Genomic DNA, 8,524 nt, shown 5'->3' on the forward strand with positions numbered 1-8,524 from the left:
TACCTATATTTGTAGTAGGGTTTGTAATCTGTAAGTAATTATACATGTAATTTATTCATTTTTTATAAAAAAAAATATATGTTATTTAGAATTTTGCAAATATTCTAGAAAATGCTAATCCATTGAAAAAAATCTTTTCCATGACTAAATAAATTTTTAAAAACGTCAGAAAAAATAGCAGTTAAAATTAATAACAAAATAACAAGAATAAATCATCAATCATATCAATATTTTTAATGTACAGCATTTAGAAACAACTTAGTAAAATACATATGAAAAATAAAATAATGTGCAAGTTTCAGATGTGCAATGTCAAAAAATTAAAACTGGTAAATTTGAGAACAAATATCCTCAAAATATTTGACAACGAAAGTCCTCCGGACAATGCAGAATGAATGTCCTCAGGATGTGAAATTGGTGAACTCCTCAGGACATCCTGTCATATCCCGGGACATAGCGACTTAAATAAGACATCCTCAGGATGTTAAATTACGATCTCCTGAGGACATCTGAGAATCAACATCCTTAGGACATCTTAAGTATGTCCCGGGATATTGCGACTTAAAAGAACATCCTGAGGATGTTTTGTGCTATGGGGGTTTATTCTGATATTATATTCTTGGAGTTTTAAAGCCCATCTTATTAACCTGGGCGTTAGGTTTTTCCCCGAGTAAAGTCTACCAACAGCCGCATGATCCGAAAAGACTGTTACTCGCGCTTTGCCGAAATAAACTCGAAATTTGTGTACAGCCATTAATACGGCTAATGTTTCTCTTTCTGTAGCTGTATAATTCCTTTGTGTTTGATTCAATGTTTTACTAAAAAATGTCAGAGGATGGCTATTTTGCATAAGAACCGCCCCACCGCATAGTCTGACGCATCTGCTGCAATTTCCAGGTTTTCGTCCCCCTCAGGGAATTTTAAAACAGGGGCATTAATAAGCGCTTCTTTTAATCTTTCAAAAGCTGTGTTAGCTTCCGCTGTCCACGTAAATTTACTCTTTTTTCTTTTGATTACTAAGAGTGGTTCAACAATATTAGCGAAATCTTTTATGGAAGATCGATAGTAGGAACATAACCCAAGGAAAGATGAAAGTTTCTTGGCGGTATTGGGCGGTGGGAAATTCTTAATAGCTTTTATTTTTGAATCTTGCGTTTCTATACCCTTTTGCGAAATTTTATAACCGAGATATTTAAGTTCTTTAGTTGCGAACTTGCATTTTGAGGCGTTAATTGTAAGACCGGCCTCTTTTAATAATTTAAAAACTTGTTCGAGGTCATTAATGTGTTGTTCCAACGTACTACTCGTTATAATTATATCATCTAGATAAATTAAAGTTGATTTTCCTAGGACAGGTTTTAGAACAATGTCCATAGCTCTCTGGAATCTTGATGGGGCCCCACACAACCCAAAGGGCATGCGTAAAAATGCATAAGTGCCCGATTTTGTTATAAACGCGGTTTTGTGTATATCTTCAGGTCTCATAGCTATTTGATAGTAGCCAGACGTTAAGTCCAAAGTAGACATGTATCTTGTCGATTTGATCTGTCTAATAATTTCCTCTATAACCGGCAAAGGGTAAACTGGAAATTTAGTAATACTATTTAGTTTTCTGTAATCGATAGCAAACCTCCAAGCCCTTTTATCCGAAGGAGGAAACTCGTTCTTTTTCCTACATAGTACAACTGGACTCGCGATCACTATTTATGGGCATTATTATTTTATTCTTTAACATCTCCTGAATATGTTCTTCGATGATTACGTCTTTTTGTTTGTCGTACCGATAAGGTTTAGACCTACAAGGTTTTTCGGCAGTTAATTGTATCTTATGCGTAACTATTTGACAATTTCCCGGCTTTTCTGAAAACAAGTTAGAAAAATTACTCACCACTTGCTGTATTGCTTGCCTTTCATGGTCATTCAGATGGCTAAGGTCCACTTGCGGTTTCTCCACAGGTTCCACCACCTTCTGGTCCATCTCCAGCACCACGGAACTGTCTTGAAAATTCAATTTGGCCCTCGCGGCCCTTAAAAACTCCATACCTAAAATAAGAGGATTTTGCAGATTCTTCACTACAAAAATTAATACTTTGAGGCTTTCCTCTTTGACCTGTATATTTAATGATAATTTCCCGATGCAGTGACATGTTTTTCCTTGCGCCGCTATAATTTCCGTATTTTTGGTTTTAAATAATCGTACCCTATAAAAATTCTTTTTGAAGAAATTTTCGCTCATAAAATTTCCTTCTGCTCCTGTATCGATGAGGGCTTCTACTGGTACATCGCCAACCAGGACTTGTATAATTGGTAGATGTGAGTTTTTTACGATGACCGTATTTAAATGTCTTTTTGAGGGTTTTTTTAAAACTTCCGGGGTCTGGACCCTCCCTTTCACAGGCCCTCTACTCGTTTAAAGCTTTCCTTTCAATCTGTGCCTTCTGGGTACGCGGATGTTTATTTTCGAATTTTCTTTTTGGGCCTTGACCTTCGAGTTTCGATGAGTTAGCTTGATAGCTCTTTCCCCCATAAGAGCGATTTCCATTTCTGGTTTCCTCATTTGAAGATTTCCTTCGGGTACTTTGAGAATACGTTGCCCCTCTAGCTTTTTCCGCTATTCTGCGATTTTGAAACTTCACCGCCAATTCGAAGAGCTCCTGCAATGTGCTTGGGTTTCTAATTTCGAAGTAGTCTTGAACAGCGGGTAACAATCTTGGTAAGATTATTTCAATAATCTCCGCATCGGGTTTCTTCCCATACAGCATACCCGTCAGCTTAATTTTTCGTAGAATAAAGTCCGTCAAATCTTCTATATCCCGTTGATAGAAACTATATAGTTCGGCTTCCAGCCTTGCTCGATCTTTCACTATGGGGAAGGCCTTTACTAACGATTTTTTGAAATTTTCAAATGTATATGTCTGGCTTCCAAATTCCCCTAATAAAAATTTGCCTATATTTTTCCACCATAGCGCGGCCTGTCCTCTTAGTGCGGATGTGGCGATGGCAACTTTTTGTCTTTCAGGCACAGGGTAGAGCTGAAAGTGATTTTCTAGGCCTTCTAGAAATATCGCCACCGAATTTTTTCCGTCGAAATTGACGTTTGGCTTGATTGACGCTCTCAAAGTCTGGACCAGGTATCCAAATCCTTCCAATTGGCTTGCTATTTCTTGACGTTGTCCAGCGGCTTCCATCCGATTTTCGGCTATTTCAGTTCGATAAGTGTTAGGGCGCCAATGTAGCGTTGCGCGCCTCCAACTTGCACGCAACCAAGAGGTGACTGTTGAAACTGGATAAATGACAGAGTCTTGTTAAGGGTTTAAGTCCCTTTTTATTCAACGTAATAAATTACAAGTGCGTGCTCTTGACGCTCACAAACTACGCCAACTCGGCGGTAAAATAAAAATTATAACCTGAAAAGAAACTAAAGACAAGACTCTAACTACGAGGCTCTCTAAAAGTAACTAACCTCACCGCGTTTTACAATACCGCTGCTAATTCAGCAAACTTGAAGATCACTTGAACGATTAACAATTCTTCCAGGCAAGCACACAGGCCGAAACGCGGGGTTCTTCAATTTCTGGCTAACTACCTCCGCGCTCGTGAAGTAAGAACAGCACACCTCGAACTCGTTTCCTTTCTATTTAACTCAGAATACTTCCGCTGATAATTTGAATCCTTGCGCGTTCTACTAAAATTTACATACTCTGGCATTGGCAGTTCCAGGGGAAAGTAAGGCTTGACAGGAAAGATAGTTTAAACTTAAAATAAATGTTAGTTAAAATAAATATAAACCCTACAGGTGTCATATTTCAACGGAAATATCCATTTTTGACGATTACAGAATCCATGTGAATTATTTTTTTGGATGACGTCTGTACGTACAAACACAATTTTTTTTTCCCCCTAGAAACGGATTGTTAAATGTAATCCCATTTACTCTAAGCTGATACTTATGACTAATGATTATGACTCTAAGTTGATACTTGAAAGGGATTTTTTCGTGATGTGTAAGTACGTATATATGCATTTCGCATAACTCAAAAACGATTAGTTCTAGAACGTTGAAATTTTGTATATGGGCCCGTTATAACATCTAGATGTGCACCTCCCTTTTTTATTGCAATCGGTAATGCTACAAAACGTAAATATGTATATTTTAAAGAAATTATAATTAAATGTAAAATACATATATATATATATCCTTATAATTAAATGTAAAGTACACACACATATATATATAAATATAAAATAAAAGCCAAGTAAGGCGAAAATAAAAGCCTTGGTTTTTATTTTATTTATTTATCACTAAGTAAGTTACTTCTTTTATTATTTTACCAGAGTATAGATAGAAATTTGGTTATGTAGCCTATTCTTCTAAAACGACGTTTCGTCGCTGCCTCCCCCCACCAATTCCCTTTTTTTTTTTTTTTTTTTTTTTTCGGTTTCGGATTATTTGGTTACGGCAATGCACACTAGGGCTATTGCCTAAAGGAAGGGATGCCTTCGTGGAGGACTTTTTAAAGGAACTGGCTCATATGCAAGTTACACATGGGGAAAGCCACGAAAACGCCCATGCAGCCAGCTGTTAGCCGGGAATTGAACCCCGAAACGAACTATTAGTCTTCAGCGACTTTACCGCTCGAGCGCTGGTGGGCTCTTCGCTGTTTGCAAAATAGGTGTTCACTTTACGATAAAGCAAGCACCTGTTTTCTTCAATTAAAACAGGTTAGACGATATACTACTGCATTCTCACTTAGCTTTTGATTTCTAATATTGATTCAATATTTTCTGTAGACATTCTGGTTAGAATAATGGATTTCAAAAATGTGCAAAAGGTGTGTATCTGAATATAATTAGGTTTTTATAACATAAAGCCCATTTTATTAATTTCTAAAGCAATATTATCGCTGTTTAGAACCACATTATCACTGTTTTGAAAGAAAGCAAAAATGTGACAAATGCATAATGAACATTAATATACATGCTTTACTAGAAATTCACCCTTTCATTATTAGCGGTTCTGATGAAAGGAATGGGAAGAAGCAGCAAACGAAATAATGAATAACGGACAAATAACGAAATCTAATCTTTAATGCTGTCTCCCAGTTTCTTTAGCCCACCAACGGTCGAGCCGGTAACGTCGTTGAACACTGGTAGTTCGGTCTGAGGTTCGAATCCCGCGAATGGGCTGGCTGCATGGGTGTTTTCGTGGTTTTCCCCATGTGTAAAGTGTATACCAGCCATTTCCCTTAGAAAGTCCTCCACGAAGGCATTCCCCCTTCAGGCAGATAGCCCTAGTGTGCTTTGCCATAATTAAATACACCAACACGAACCCAGTTTCTTTATTTGTATTTGGGAAAGTTTTTATTGTCATTATGAAAAGTGAAATTTGATATGGATACCACATAACTTTTTAAATTATGCTTATTTTTGCTGCACTTCATTTAAACGTATTTCCTCGAATTATTCTAACTTAATTAAGCGATACCCGAAGGCAAGTTACAAATGGTATCAAACACTGCAAATTTTGAAATTAAATTTCCCGGTCAATCTCTGTCTACGGGACTCAAACTTCTTGTATTTTTATTTTTTCATAACGAGTATAAAACTTTGCCAGCTATAAATATAGGAACCAGAAGACAACATTAAAAGTTAGATTTCATAATTTGTCCAAAATTAATTCTTTTTAAAATTTGACAAAATATGAATATTTTCGTCATAAGACCACGACATGTAAAATCCTCTAAAAAGCATGAATGGTTGCATTTAAAGAGAACCCATTGCTTTTAATAAAGAATGTAACATTAATGTTAATTATACATGTTTTTGTTGTGTGTGCGTGCCAAAATAGTGATACCGTGGTTCTGTTGCTTTAGAAATGTGTGAAATTAAAAAAATGGATACTATATAACAAAAATGTTGTTATATTTAGATACAACACCTTGTGAACACGTCTGAAATTCATTCTTCTGCTCAGCATAATTCGTCTTCATAAAATAATAAATAGTATTAGAAATCAAAAGCTAAGTCGAAGTAGAAACAGTCATCTCTTCTAATCCATTTTAATTGAAGTAAACAGACGTTCGTCTTATCGTAAAGTAAACACCTATTTTTCAAACAGCGGATAAAACGGGAAAGAGGAAATTGGTGGGGGAAGGCAGCGAACGAAATGACACTTTTTGGAGCTGGAATGAAATGAGAAAGGACGAAAAGGTACTAAGCCAATAAGACAAGGTCTGGTATTTTACTTTATAATTTAACGATTCATCATAAATTTAAGAATTATTTTAATTTTTATTTGTCTTTATATTTTTGTTAAATTTTACTTATAAGTATTTTATATTTCAGTTGCTAATTATTATGTTACTTTAATTATTCATTATTTTAATCACTATTTTTTATTATTTTAATTATTAAGTTTTTTACTAAGTAATTTTTTGTTATTTTAATTACTAATTAATGTTATTATTGTAATATTTATTTTATTTATTTATTTTTTATTTTATTTTTCCCTATTTTCCTGACGGCCTTCCGTAGGCGCTTCTGACTTCTGACTTTTGTGACACCACAAAAAGAGGTGAATTATTTCCATCCAAAAATACGACGTAAAACTCCCTATCGCATAGGGCCGTATACCGATAAAATAGGCTCAGGATACGAATACCAATGGATTTTACCGAAAGTAACGAGTAACGATACGATAGTAACGAGTATTGGTTCACCGAGTAACGAATACATACGGGTACACTATTTCTCGTTACTTCTACAGCACTAATGTTGATCTCAAACTTATCATAGCTGCCAACTCAAGTTTTCAACTTAGTCCCAGTTTTTCATCACATCTCAAGGTAAATTACCGAATCTCGAGATTTTAAAGCTCGAAATTTAAATTTTTCCCAGCAAAAAAACGAAATTTATCAAAATAATGAAATTTTTAATTAGGCGAATTGTATTCGTCCACCTGTAATGATTTTCATAATAATTTTTCTTGTTAGATTTTTATGTGAAGATTTAGACAATGTTTAATTAGTTAATTTTCGTGTTTAATTTTGTTTACTTTAGTACCTGGCATATTACTAATTTTATCTAGTGTTATTATGTATGTTAATTATTAATTTCACATGCATCGTATATTTAAAAATACTTTGATAAATAAAAGCTTTGCTTCACTACTGAAGATTTCCTCAGCATAAAAAAGCGAGGAAATAAAAACAATGAAATCAGTAAAGAGCATAAATTTTAGACTATCTAATAAAATGCTAATGCATCTTACATCAAAATTGAATTATAAGTACTATAGTAACCTGAACCATCATGCATCATAAACTGAATCAAAGCGAGTTTGGAATTTCTTTGAAATGGTATAACCTCGCAGAGTGAAAAACCTTTCATTTTTCTAGAGCAAACCCGTCTTTAAAGTAAATCTCCCGTCTTTTAAGATTTTCCAAGGCTGGAAACTATGATCTGCATGCATATACGATTGTGTTTATGGCTTTAGAAATACAATTTTTATACTATTCAAATGTAGTACTGGTATTTTATGCACGTACTGTTTTCATTAAATTGTAAAGAAAAATTAAAACACTAAGAGAATTAGATATCTTATATTTACACAAGCAATGAAATAGACATTTTTTATTATTTAGAGTTAAAAACTGAAATTTTGGCTAGTTTTTTAACTTTTTGATAACTATTTTAGAGCAGTTTACGTTCTCCAGCTAAAGCGGCAATAAATAAATAAACAAATAAATAAGTAAAAATTTGAACTTTCAATAAATCACTGGAACTGCACTGGAGCGATGTAATCTTCATCTCACATTGGTCTAAGACATTACGTACCAAGCGAATTTAGCCGTAAACCTAGAATGCTTTAAGAAATACAGAGTTGGAAGGCAACAAAGTTTCATTTATTTCTTTTATACACTAGGCCTGTTGTTATGAATTCAATTTTACCATCTGCTATGTACAACAACTTTCTTTTATTACATGTGGAAATTTTTATTTTAATAAAGCCTTCAGATATTGCTTTCTCTAATGATGCATTTACAGAAAATGATTTAAGAGCTTTTGTTAAACACAGTATTCGATTACATGGGAAAATATTTATTTAATAATTTATTTAATAATGTATAATGTTCTATCTTTGATTCATTTAATAAATGATGTTCAAATATTTGGGCCTCTTGACACTTTTTGTTGAAAACATTTGAACTTTTTGGGGGAACTGAAAAATATGCTTTGTGCTCTTTCAAAACCTTTACAGCAGCTTGCACGCAGATATGCTTAACAAACACGTTTCGACGAAGAAAAGAATCAATAAGTGAAATTAGCAAAATATATCGTTTCAACTCTCAGAATTTAAGATATCTGCTGACACTGGTGATAATTGCTGTTTATTTATAGACAAATCAGTTCTAATAATCAAATATCTGTTAGAAAATTCATCGGAAAAAGAAATTGTTTTTTTTACAGATTTAATAAACAAAAAGAATTTTAGTCATCCTTTCAGTTCTCTAAATTTAGGTGT

Source organism: Stegodyphus dumicola, chromosome 11 (genome assembly GCF_044657685.1).
Source record: "Stegodyphus dumicola isolate Sdum_Otavi_A_Nest chromosome 11, ASM4465768v1".
NCBI lineage: Eukaryota > Metazoa > Arthropoda > Arachnida > Araneae > Eresidae > Stegodyphus > Stegodyphus dumicola.